Genomic DNA, 14,056 nt, shown 5'->3' on the forward strand with positions numbered 1-14,056 from the left:
CAAGCTTTCCATTTGTTCATGTCCTAAACTTCATTATCTCTTCAAGTCAAAGTTCCAGAACTTTGGAACTCAAGACAAATTTTCTTTCCTTTTTTTTCCTTTTAGGGCCGCACCCGAGGCATATTGAGGTTCCCAGGCTAGGGGTCGAATTGGGCTGCAGCTGCCAGCCTACACCACAGCCACAGCAATGCAGGATCCAGGCCGCATCTGTGACCTACACCACAGCTCACGGCAACACTGAATCCTTAACCCACTGAGCAAGGCCAGGGATTGAACCTGCGTCCTCATGGATGCTCGTCAGATTTGTTTCCCCTGAGCCACAATGGGAACTCCAAGACAAATTTTCGAAACCAGCTTTAGGAACAAAATGTGATGACTATGGCAAAGAGAAATAACAAATTCTAGTTCATTACAGATCAATTTTCCAAAGCCTGGTACGTAGATTATCTCATAGGAACCCCAATCTGTCTGTCTGGGTGAGCATTCCCTTTTTGTAGTTTAGGTTGCTGAGATTTAATGAGGTTATGATTAGCCTGGACTTCTGGCTTCAAAATCAACTCTCATGGTTGTTTCTATTCCCCTACTCTGCATCTCAAGAGAATTAAGGAAACAAATCCCACTCCACATTGTTGTGTGTCTGTTTTTAAGTTATGAAAATTCATGAAATTATTAAAGGAAAATATACAGTTTACTAGAAGATAAAAGTACTCCAAACTGAACTCCACCAATTACCCAAATAGAATTTTTCTTTGCCTTTAAACACCACCTTTCTTCCATGCTCTGGCAGATGTGGTCCTGGTTTGCTCCAAAAACATCCCTCTGGAGTTGGTAATTCACACACTTTTCTGCCTCTCCTTGGAGCAGCACTGTCTTTCCTCATCTTCAATTCTTCCCCACTGGGTATTTCCTCAACTCTACAACCTGTTCAAATAGTTTCCACCGCAAACTCCGTCTTGCCTTGTGCTAGATTGGTTTTAACCTCCTTCCCACTCTCTCTCACATTCCTTTAACTTCTGGACTTGTTTACACATGAAATACACACCATGTTATCCCCTTTATTTTCTCCCTAATCCCTTACAGACTAACCTCTTCCCTGTCCTCTTTTGAGATGCATATGGAAGGTATCATTAAACTAGTGACCTCATCTCTGTCTGCAGAGCTGACCACCACAGCCTTTTTGAAACCCCCATCAAATGATGTTTCTGGAACACAGTGACTGCTTAGTTCTTCTTCTACTTCCCTTCGTCTATCCTCTTTTATAAATACACATTTTAAAATGTCTATTTTCTGATAACTGTATTGCTCATAAATACGGTTAGAGGACTATTCTATCATTCCAAAGGCTTAACTTTTACTTCTATATATATAACCCTCTAATCTGAGTCTTTTATCCTAAAACAATTCTATTGAATATAGATCTTTGCATGTGAAATTTATGTGAAAAAGACTAACCTAAAGAATTTACTAGCCACTTTTGATTCATTACACCCCAAACTGAGATCACTTTCTGTGACCCCACCTTGGTAACACCATGCCAAACTCATCTCCTGAGCTTGAATCCTTGAGGCATCACTACTGACTCCTTGTCTCTTGCTTCTTACACCCCATAGCCTATTAAAGTCCTTATCCTGACTCTGAAAGGTACATTTATCCCTTCCTCTTATTTTCCACTGTCCTGCCCAGAAGCTCATTATTTCTCCCTAAGCTGTTGGCACAGCTTCTTGATTGCTGACAATGATAACAATAGCTAAGTTCTTTTTTTTATGAGAGCCAACTGTGTTGAAGTGCCATGCTGAGCAGCCTGTGAATATTGACAACCCTGTGAATTAGCCACTGCCATGATCCCCTCCTTACAGTGGGGAGACAGGGGTTCAGAGGCAAAGTATTTTTCCAGTCACATGAGGAAGAGCCATGACTCAAATTCATTCAAGCATCAATGACTGAGCTGATAGTCCCAGCACATATTCCTTCCCAACATAAATTTCAGCCTCATAGTCACAGCTTGACAAAATGTGGTCTTTTCCTACTTTTCCAACTTGAGGTCCCAACGTATCTGTTCCTTCTACACTAGGCTCCTGCTCTTGCAAAAGATGGTCCCTGTCTCTATACTACTTTCCTCCCCTTCACCTCAACCTTTGAGACATCTAAAAACTTACACCTTCCCAGGAAGATTTTATAGGTATCCCCACTTGGCCTCAGTCTCTCCCCCATGTGTCCTCCATGTAGTTTGCACCATGGCAATAATTTGCCTGCCCTGGTATTAGTTGAGTGTACATGTGTCTCTCTCACTAGCGGCTCCAAAACAGGGGTCGTGTTTCACATTTCTTCATTATACTGCCCCATCACCACATCAGTGCCTGGTGCAGTGTCTGGTATGTGACAAGCCTTCAATATATTTTGGCAGTATTGAATAGCAAGCTTCCATGTGCTTGGGGTTTGGATTATTAGTGATGGTGCCAAGTGGGGAGTGAGATGGTTACTCTGGTCAGTCCACCTCAGCTCTGGTACCTACAGATCCCAAAGTGTCTTTAGGCTTCATCATCTGCAGAATGCACCCTGCACTGCCAACATGTAACTGCAGTGTTCAACTTCCATGAACCATTCTACTCAATAATGGGCACTAGTTCCCTATGAAACAATTCTTTCTGTTCTTCAGCAATTACCAAACTTTGAATTTATAATCTCCATTTGATCTTCAGAATCATCAGATGGGGGCAGATACTACTATTTTTCCTTTTTTTTCTGGATGAGATATTGAGGTTCAGAGGACTAAGTCACTTCCCAGGATCGCTCAGCTAGGCCATGGTGAAGCCAGATGCAATCTGACACCCACACTCTCAACCACCCAACCGCACCATCTCTCCAGAGACCTGACGTTAATAAATGTTAGTTTCCTCCCCCTCCCCACCCCACCCGCCCCCACTGATCCGGCGGAGTTGAGACACAGCAGCCTCAGTTCAGCACAGCTGATGGTTCCTGGCCCTCTGCTTTGTCCTCGCGTGCCTGAGCTGGGCGCTTTTCCAGCCGCTGCTCCAGTGAAGATGTCCACTCACATCCTGGTCCTCGTTAATCCCCTCATTAAACTCCTCGGGAGGAGGAAGTCGTGGGAACAGCACAGGTCAGGCTCCCTTGGAGACGGGACGTGAAGTCTTGGCACACCCCTGGCCATGAGTCACTGGGAGTCCAAGCTGTGGACCGGAGAGGACGGCAGGAAACCACAGGCCCTGGTTGCGCTCTTGCGGCCAGTCTTTCGAGAGGCTGCATCACTGTGGTGGTTCAGCTGCTCCCCGACGGCCGCCTCCCCGGCAGCGCTGGGCTGTGTTTGTCTTGGCCGGTCGGCACGTGGAACCCTTCTTGGCTCAGTGTGTGCTACCGGGGGAGATGCACCCACTTCCTGAGGCTCCGCTCCCTGCTCTGGCAGCTACAGCCACTTTGTGCAGCTCCTTCCTGCTGTTCGAAGACATGTTTATGGGCAGTTGGGACATAGGGACTCTTCACCTTGGCAGCAGCTTCTCACCAAGCCAACAAATGGTCTTTGAAGTGGTCCTGGTTCCTGAGTGAACAGAACATTTTTCCTCCAGCAACAAAAACCCTTTGTTTGGTTCCCGAGCTCACCCTATCTTGATAGAAGATGGTGCTCCAACCGCAGCCCCACCCAGGAGTCTTCCACTGTCTGGTCGACAGAACTCCTCTCTTAATTCATTTCTGTTGCCCTCAGTGCATAGGTCACATTTCATCTTCCGAAAAATTCAGTGTCTGTCTTTTTCATCAGAAAAGAAATTTCTTGTCTATGGCCATACCACCCTGAACGCACCCAATCTCGCCTGATCTTGGAAGCTAAGCAGGGTCAGGCCTGGTTAGTATTTGGGTGCGAGAAAAGAATTCTTCAACCTATTTAGCTCTTCATATGTACACTACGCTGTACAATGCCCACAAGAGGGTGAAATGCAGTTCCAGACATCAGGAACCTGGGAGAAACAGACTTGGGTAGTGTTGCGTGATGTTAAAAGCAAGAGTGGAGTTGGGTATGAAAGGAAGCTTGTGTGTAAGTCTTGTCTCTACCATGAAATGGCAAGTTTCGTTATCCTCAACTGTAAAACAACTGAACATGCATCTCTTTCCCAGGGCTTCCCAGGGATTAAATGAGACAGTGTCAAGCCCTTGGCATAGTCTCTCACACTTTATTAACACCCTATAACTGGAAGCAATTATCGTTTCTCACGTTTAAGATGTGGAAACATGTACAGGGCATTATCCTCATTTATAAAAACCTCTTTGTCAGGTATCCACCCAAAGCAAGAGTATCTGCTTAGAACTAAGGCAGTCTTTCTTGATATATCTATAGGGGCTATAGAACTTAAATCATCAAGCTCTTTGTAGAACCTGATCTGAACTTATCCCTTTAGGGTCAAAGACAAATGTCAGAAAGTTTCTATTTCACCCAGCTTCCAAACCTCCCATCTGCCTCCAATTAGCAAGCAGTCAGCCTCTCCACATTGAGAGCACCCCAAGGGAGGGCTCTGGGGTGCTCTCCCATCACAGCCTGATCTGCAATTATTTCAGAGCTGGACATGACCACCCCAAAGAGACTACCCCAAACATGATGCTGCTTCACAGCATTTAAGCCTTGTAGACCATGAGGTTGTGTTCCAACATGTCACCCAGAGTTCTGATTCTACTTCTGTTCCTACCTGGAAACTCCCCTTTGCCTCTCAGGTTGCATCCTATAGGATTTGAAAATACCGAATGACAACCAGGCTGGCTTATCTGCTCTGAGAAAAGACTTGCACTCTGGCCAGGCCAGTTTGAACACTGAGCCACACGGACTGACTTCTGAACCTCCCTAATATGTCTGTTTGGTGCCTTATATATTTTAGCCCAAGGTGAAGATCTGTTCTCATTTTCTCTAGATCTTTTTATGCATTAGTCTAAACATTTGAATTTGTAGCAGCTGCAAGCTTACCTATTTGAAGTCTGTGGGTGAGACTTCTTCCTTGGAGGACATGTCAAAAGGAAAGGCACTAAAGTCTTGAGAAGTACATAAGGGTTTGGATTTTTTTTTTAAAGTAAAAAGACTGAACTCAGAGAGCATATATCTTCATTCTTCAAGGTTATGATCTGGTCCAGATGTTTTCTACTTTGTCCAACATTTTAAAGCTCCTCTTCTGTGGCCATAGGTGTACGGAATATAGACTTGACTTTCCTTTGAATTTTTTGCCATTAATAAGGCCCAGGTTCAATATATAACATGCTTTGAATTTTCTAGGTACATTTTCCAAAAAGCACTAACAGTCTTCTTTATGGAACACAATGTTTGTTGTACTTGGAAGAGTTTAGCTTGTATAGAATATGCACCTTTGAGGAAGTTGAATTTTTCTTCTTTGATTCCTTCTCTCTCTCCCTTCTTCCATCCATCCATCTATCCATTTCTCCATTCAACACATTTACACACACTTATGTTAAGCTTCTATTGGGAGCCAAGTAGTGCAATAAGTATTAGAGATTTCAAACAGAATAACATATAACCTGACTTTTAATCTAGTAGGGGAGGAAAAAATGTAGTTAAACTGGGAAAATGATGTAACCAAGGCATGAGTTCATGGGAAGAGTTGTACGGACAGATGGGGAAGAGCCTGCTTATAGAGTCAGACTGATCTTGACTTGAAACCGACCCTACTACTAAGTTGCTCTGCGTCCTTAGGCAAAGTATTTAACTCTGGGAAGACTTGCTCTCCTTGTCTTAAAATGAGGATCATGATAGTATCTACATCATAGGATTGTAGTAAGGATTCCTGAATGAAATGAGATCATCATGAAAAGCATTGAATACAGTGCTCAATGCTTAGTAGGTTCTCAACTTTTCTATCATTGGAAGTTGTGATAATGTCTAAGGAAACCTTACAGGAGAGTGAACATTAGCTTTGATCTTAAATGATGAGGAGGGATTTGTCAGATAGAAAAAGAGGTAGAGCATTGCAAGCATAAGGGATAGAGTGAGTGGCCTGGAGTCATGCATGTGTGTGACGTGAAGCAACAGGAGATGAGCATGTGGTCAGAGAGTATATTCGTGGCAAGAATCAGGTGGATGAATAGGGTAGGGGAGTTGAAGAAGAACATTGTAGCCCACAGTAAATGTAAGGCTTTATGCAGTAAACTGTGGAATGTAGCAGGCTGGTCCTCATTCCAGAAACCAGGGGTTGGAATCCTAGGGGGAGGCAGAGGAATAAGAAGCAGTTTCACAGCTGTCAATCAGCCTCCTGAGCTCCTGTTTGTTATCTACCCTCAGAGCATCCGTGACTATCAGGTATTTTCCAAAGTAGACTAAGGTATTTGGCAAAAGATTCAGTTGACCTCCCACCTTTCCTCTTCCTCTACCACTGAGGATACCTTCATGGTCTCTGATGCAAATAATGAAGGGCTGAGAATAGGGGATTCTGGAGTTTCTGGGTATGACTTAGGGGGACAAAAGTTAAACAAGATGGTCTCCAGGTTCTTCCAGTTCTGAGTCATGATTCCAAGCTACATGGATTCACCAACCACCTAAATTAATAGATCCAAGGTTATACAGTGAGAGAATAGCAGAGCCTTGCCAGGACAAGGATGGTGTTCCCTGCTTGTTGTCATTTGTATTTGAAGGACTGAAGTTGTCCTCACATTTGGACTTAGAATTCAATTTGGGAGCAAGTTGGTTCTGTGGTCTTCTTGGTTAAAATTGTAGAACACTGAGTCTTCAGCTTCTTTTCCTTCAGGATAAGGGCTTACTCTGAAAGCATCATGGGGCTGAACCCCATTCAAAAGATGGGAGTGTTTACAGTAAATTTTCTCCTGTGCTGTGGTTGGGCTCTAGGCAGGAGGCCCCAGGGAATACATTTATTACCCTCATTGATCCTCCTGCCACACTCAAGGGTGGCCAGATTCCATTATTTTGCAGCACAGGTGAGGATGAGAATGTATGTATGTGTGTGCCTGCATGCACGTGCCTGTAACAAAGTGCATTACCTTCAAGCAAGGCTTCTTTTCCCCCTTGGAAGTTCAAAGTGCAGAGGTGGCATATCCTGTTTTAAACTGTGGATGGTATTTTCATATATGTCAAAATGGCGTGTATATTCCAAGGGTAAAAGGGATATGCTTAAAGGTAGTAACACCTTATTGGCTTAGAGGCACCTCACTGGCTTTAAAATGCTTTCTTGGCACAGAGTGTAAATATTATTGGCTTTGAACCCACCCCTAAATTATGCAAAGCTTTTGTCCCTCTCTTGATTGCCAAAAGTTTCTGAGCCCCTCTTGGGCAGTGTCTTGCTGAGAGGCCACACTGCCAGAGCCCGTCGGGCGGCTGTAAAAGATGACAGCCTGAGTGAGGGAATCCGAATCTGTTTCTTATTGAGTAGCCAGGATGGTTGGGTAACTCCACAGCCAGCCATAGATCACGTTTATGGATGGCCAGGGACGTGTCATCTCGGTAGCATCTGCACAGAGTATCTTCCTGGATGACTCCAAGCTGAGGAAAGTCCAGGTGTGGCTGTGCATTCTTGCAACATCCCTCATACATAAGCAAAGCCCACTGCTGCACACATCCTGGGCCTTTCTAGGACCCCTTCTGTTGTGAACTCGGTTTTCTCAATCTTTGGAGTCAGGAAGTGACTTAAAAAGTAACTTGCTGGTACCGAGGACTCTGCTCTCCTTCTCATGCTGAATTCACTTCATTATCCAAGCTCTTTAGTCTCTGACTTACAGTAAATAATTGTCCACAGCTGTTGCAAGTTGGTTTATCCTCCAATAAAGGTCAGGATGGCTGACTAGACATCAGAGGAAAAACTTCTAAAATTTGGTGTTTAGACTAACTTACATCTATGTTTATCTCTTTTGTGTTTGTTGTAACTAAATAGGCAAGTGTGGGTTGTGGTTAAAGCATGACCAGGCAACCTGGATGTCAGGGTTTTCTTTCTCGTTCTGGTTAATTCTGACACATGTGAAATTCTCTCAGTCCTCCCCTGCCTCAGTGTCCCCTGCTGTCACACAGATGAGTATTGACTAGACTTCCTTGGAGGGGCTCATGGGGCTCTACTCATTCATAATCCAGGAAACCAAATCCTGGAAACCAGTTTTCTTTACAACACTGAGGGAGGGCCAATCTATCTCCTTCACTTGACAGGCCTCACCTAAAGCTGAAACAGACACAAATTCAGGACTGCTTAGAGCTGAAGACCGAAGTGCTCCATGGGAAAGTTTACCTTTCACACCAGGAGGCCAAAGAAGCAAAAAGACCCCATATCCCAGCAGGAAGTGGGATCCATCAGTGCCTTTCCATTTACCTTTACTGGGGGATTGGGAGAAGAGGCAAGGCTTCTACCATGTATGGTTCCAGATGGGATTTCTGGGTTTGGCTTGTGGTAGGGCCCACACAGGCTCTCCAGCTGTGTCCTGGGATCTCTAGGGGGAGGCCTAGCAGCAGGATGAGGCAGGAGATGTCTTCCTAGGGATAAAAATTTATTAGGTTAAAGCCTAATGCAAACAAATTTTCCCTAGAAACACCAACACCAGGAGCAAAAGGATAAGCAAAGATGATTCCAAAGAAAATGTAGCCCATTGCGATGACTAGTTAGGGAGGAAGGGAGGAAACCCGTAGAAAACTATAGGCTGGGAACAAAAAACACAGGACATCTGAAGATTTCTGCAAAGGAACCTCCCGACCTCCATTTGAAGCCATTATCATCTGATGCCTAGAATATCTCTAAAGCTGCTGAACAGACTTCCCTGATCTCAGCCTCTGAATAATCCATTCCCATTACCAGGCTAATTTGGATACAGAGTAGAAGGAGCATGGTATAAAGTAGAGTCTCTTGGAGTCAGTCAGACCTGGAACTCTAAGAGTTATTTAAAGTCACTGGGCCTCAATTTTATCATCATAAGAATAGGTCTCTTATGAAGATTAAATGGGATAATGTCTATAAGGTTGCTTAGTGCACTACCCAGCACATCAGTATACTTTCATAAATGATCATTGTTATTAACCTAGCACCATCCCTTCCCAACTTACAACCCTTTCACAACTCCCCATGGACCATGGCATAAAGGCTGAGCTCCTTTTTTACAAACTATGGATCTAGCATGCTATCTATACAAGTACTGTGCAATAGAACTTTCTGCAACAATGGAAATGTTCTCTACTTGTGCTGACCAAGATGGTAGCCACTGGCTACTTGTAGCCATTAAGCACTTGAAAAGGGTATGGTTGAAAAACAATTTTAAATTTTATTTGATTTTAACTTATAGTTTTCTTTTTTTATAGTTTTTAATGACTTTTTTTCCCATTATAGTTGGCTAATAGTGTTCTGTCAATTTTCTACTGCACAGCACGGTGACCCAGTCACACATAAACATATATACATTCTTTTTCTCACATTATTAGGGTCCATGATAAGTGACTAGATATAGTTCCCAGTGCTATACAGCAGGATTTCATTGCTTATCCATTCCAAAAGCAATAGTGTGCATCTATCTTTTTTATATATTACTCAATGAATTTATTTCATTTATAGTTGTACAATGATCATCACAACCCAATTTTATAACATTTCCATCCCAAACCCCCAGCATCCCCCCACCCTCCAACCTCTGTCCTTTGGAAACCATAAGTTTTTCAAAGTCTGTGAGTCAGTATATGTTCTGCAAAGAAGTTCAGTCTGTCCTTTTTTTCAGATTCCACATGTCAGTGACAGCATTTGATGTTGGTGTCTCACTGTCTAAATGACTCCACTTAGCATGATAAATTTTAGGTCCATCCATGTTACTAAAAATGCCATTATTTCATTCCTTTTAATGGCTTTCCTTTCCTTTTAATATTCCATTGTATATGTACCACATCTTCTTTATCCACTCCTCTGTCAATGGACATTAAAGTTGTTTCCATGTCTTGGCTATGGCAAATAGTGCTGCAATGAACAATGGAGTACATGTGTCTTTTCGAGTCATGGTTTTCTCTGGATAGATGCCCAGGAGTGAACAATGGAGTACATGTGCATTTTTGAGTCATGGTTTTCTCTGGATAGATGCCCAGGAGTGGGATTGCTGGATCAAATGGTAGTTCTATTTTTAGTTTTCTGAGGAATCTCCATACTGTTTTCCACAGTGGTTGCACTAGTTTACATTCCCACCAAAGTGTAATATGGTTCCTTTTTCTCTACACCCTCTCCAGCACTTAGTGTTTGTAGACTTTTTGATACTGGCCATTCTGGCTGGTGTAAGGTGGTACCTCATAGTGGTTTTGATTTGCATTTCTCTAATAATGAGTGATGTTGAACATCTTTTCATGTGTTTTTTTGGCCATGTGTATGTCTTCTTTGGAGAATTGTCTGTTTAGATCTTCTGCCCATTTTTTGATGGGGTTGTTTGGGTTTTTTTGGTATTGAGCTGCAGGAGGTGTTTATAAATTTTGGAGATTAATCCCTTGTCAGTTGATTCATTCGCAAAGATTTTCTTCCATTTTGTGGGTTGTCTTTCTGTTTTGTTTAGGGTTTCCTTTGCTGTTCAGAAACTTTGAAGCTTAAGTCACATTTGTTTATTTTTGTTTTTACTGTCATTACTCGAAGAAGTGGATCTGAGTTACTGTCATTTAAGTCAGAGAATGTTTGGCCTATGTTTTCCTCTAAGAGTTTTGTAGTATCTGGTCTTATATCTAGGTTTTTGATCCATTTTGAGTTTATTTTTGTGTATGGTGTTAGGAAGTGTTCTAATTTCATTCTTTTACATGTGGCCGTCCAGTTTTCCTAGCACCACTTATTGAATAGGCTGTCTTTTCTCCATTGTATATTTTTGGCTCCTTTGTCATAGATTAGTTGACTGTAGGTGTGTGGGTATAGTTTTCAATAGTCACAGGCAGCTACTATATTAAACAGCACAAGTCTTAGACTTTTGCATTTCCCTTGGAAAGAACTCACTCTAGCCTAATGAATTTTTTTTCACCTCTTGCTTTTTTGCCTCTAAACATTCAAGTCTATGGGGTATTGCATAAAGCTATGTTGTTTGTGCACTGAAAAAAAAATGCCCAGGTGAGAAGGAGAGTATGACCTGAAGCTTGGTTCATCAACATGATTGTCCTGGTGTGGGGCTGTATCTGCAGGGAGGATGGACCATTTTTTTTCTAATTCACCTACAGAGAAGGGGAGCCTTAATCAAAAATGTCTTTATCCAGCAGTGTCCCTACCCTCCTACTTATTACCTCTCTGGCTAAAGCCATCTTGTCTTATAAGACTAGCCCAAATTCCTGCTCACTCACTAAGCTTCTTAATTTTCTAAACTTTCAGAACTTTCTTTAGCTGGGAGACATGATGGAGGCCATTGGTTAAGAGTTCAGTTTCTAAAGCATGTGCCTAGTTGGAATCCCTATTTGTCACCTATGTGTGACCTTGGCCGTGTTATTTTATCTCACCGTGTACTCCAACTACGTAATTGGACAACAGCAGTACCACTTCTATTGTAGGACGGTTTTAAGAAGTAAACGACAATGTGGTTAAGTTAACATGATGCCTAACTCAAAGTGAGTGTGGACTTCCTGCTTGTACTCATTCTTTCTTTCAATAATTATTTATTGAGCATCTACCACATGCCAGACACCTTGTCAGCCTCTGGAAAGGCAATGGTGAGTAAACATAGATAAAATCCCTGCCCACTTAGAGGTGTGTAGGGATCCAGGTGATTTTTCAAATTATGGCAAAACAACTGTGGAACTTCAATGGGGACAAGTCCAAAGGAAAGAGTCTTAGTGCTGTGAGAGCCTGTGTTCTCTCCTAGGAAGGTCAGAAGAGAGTTTTCTGGAGTTCCCATCATGGCTCAGTGGTAACAAATCTGACTAGGAACTGTGAGGTTGCATGTTCAATCCCTAGCCTCGCTCAGTGGGCTAACATCCGGCATTACCATGAACTGTGGTGTAAGTCACAGCCGAGGCTCAGATCCTGCATGGCTGTGGCTATGGCATAGGCAGGCAGCTATAGCTCCGATTGGATCTCTAGCCTGCGAACCTCCATATGCCATGGGTGTGGCCCTAAAAAGACAAAAAAAAAAAAAAGAAAAAAGAGAGAGAGTTTTCTGAGGACAGAATGCTTGAGCTGAAATTGGGAAAAAGATGAATAGTTGTTGACTAGTTGGAGAGGAAAGGGAGAAGGTGTTCTAGGCCTGGGGGACAGCACATGCTTTCCTGGCTGGAGCCAAAAAGCCCCAAGAGGGAAAAAACAGAATAGGATGGGGCATGGTATGAGACTAGGTTTCAGGGGCTGGAGGGGCAGGCTGGGCAGGGTCTTAGAGGCAGTAGAGGAAGAGCAGAGGAATGTCAGGGTCTGTTTTGCTTCTCCACAAGATCTCTCTGGCTTCAATGTGGAGAATTCATCAGACATTACACAGGGTAGAAGTAGGGAGCTCTGGAAACTACTGCAGCCTTCCAGGGAAAAGATGGTGGTGGGGGCAGAGACCGCAAGTATGGGGATTTGAGAGCTATTATTATGTTCCTCTCATCCAAGAATTAATGACTTATCTTTTTTTTTGATGGTTAACACAGTTTAGTATTTCTATTTTTTTCAAGTCTACTATCAGCATCTGAGATACTCTGCTCTGTCATCCCAAATTAGAGGATAAGATCTTTGTAAGCAAGTGTTATTTTATATTTATTTGTATAACTTTCCTGGCACCCTGCCTATAACAATGATAAGATGAATATTTGCTCAGATGTTTTCTGAATTTCATGTGCTAGTGAGAGGGACAGTAGTATTAATGGCTGAAAATATGGGTGGGTTGTGGAGTATAAGATGATAGAAATATCTTTTTATCCGTGTTACCAGAGGAACCATGTAAAATCCCTAAGTAAAAAAAAGTACCCAGTTACTCCAATTGGACAAGGAGGATGACTCCTTTTCCAGATGGGCAAGTCTTACCTGAAGGAAGTGAGTAAAGCCAGCATAACCATACTTACCTACTACGGTACTTAATGGAAAAAAAAAAGACTTAAAATTGATCTTCACTTGTGCTCCCTGTGTAAATGTTGGTGTTATTACTATCAACACAAAATAGCCCATTCTCCTTTCTTATTCTTCTCAACTTCAAGCTTTTACTTTAGTTTAGTTTTTGTTTTTGTTTTCAGGGTAAAGCAGCAGAAATCCCAACTCAAGGTAACTTAAGCCCAGAAGAAAATTCATCTCTCAAATAACAGGTGATCCAGAATCTGGGTGTTCTCCAGGAAGGTCTAAAAGTTCAACTGTGTTGTCATGGATGAGATTCTTTCCCACTCTGTTTCATAGAGCATTAGTATCAGACCAAACATGCCCTCCATCAAAGTCATAAGGTAGGTAGGGCAGCCAAGGCAGGGTCCCAATGGCATGGAAGGGAAAACTCTAGGGGAGCAGATACAGTAACATGCATCCTTTCCCATGTCTATCTGAAGACATGGAAAGTTTCTCCACGCCATGCCATGAACTTCAACTCATCCCTTTCAGTCTGCTTGGGTCAAAAAAGGTCTTGTGCCTGCTCCCAGACTCATCACAATCTTCATGAAAAGTCCTGTGTTCTGATTGACTTAGAGTAAATAAGATTTACCCCTGGGGCTGAGGTTAGAGAGGTTTTGTGAGCAAAATTGGATGTGCATTCACAAGCGGAAAAGGAAAAAAGGTGTTGGAAAGGCAACCAATCACCTCCCTAGGATGATCTTCTTTCTAAAAACACAAGATGACCTTATAACTCATTCCAGTTCCACTTCATTCATCCACCCCTTCATCCACTCACTCATGAATATTTATTGGGTGCTTACTCTGCACTGGGCTCTAGACAAGCTTATTGAAGCATCTCAAGAATTTTTCAACTACCTCTGCACGTATTTTTCACTCACTTGCCACATATGGAGGCAAGTAGCCACATACGAGACCAACCTATTCACGTGGCACATTTTTAAAAACCCATACTCCTAACACTCAGTTCTCACATTCAGATCTTCATAAATCTGGATTCCAATGGGACCAGGTCATGATATCATTTTGGGCCTTTGTCAAGGAGGATTTACGATGGTTGCGTGCAT

General features: G+C 42.7%; 1 protein-coding gene across 21 annotated transcripts in view; it reads left to right on the forward strand.

Annotated features, from left to right (window-relative positions):
- Positions 1-14,056, forward strand: part of CACNA2D3 (calcium voltage-gated channel auxiliary subunit alpha2delta 3) — a 924,345-nt gene that overhangs the window by 850,517 nt on the left and 59,772 nt on the right. Inside the window, exon 38 of one of the 21 annotated variants that reach the window (XR_014823275.1) lies at positions 13,130-13,157. The exons of the other annotated variants lie outside the window; for them this stretch is intronic. The gene's annotated coding sequence lies outside the window, so the exon portion shown is untranslated. The remainder of the gene's footprint in view (positions 1-13,129; positions 13,158-14,056) is intronic. 21 annotated transcript variants of the gene reach the window in all.

This window comes from Sus scrofa, chromosome 13 (assembly GCF_054392235.1).
Source record: "Sus scrofa isolate SSC_HxYL_T2T_F1_AM1 chromosome 13, Sscrofa_HxYL_maternal_Yorkshire_Landrace_v2.0, whole genome shotgun sequence".
Lineage (NCBI taxonomy): Eukaryota > Metazoa > Chordata > Mammalia > Artiodactyla > Suidae > Sus > Sus scrofa.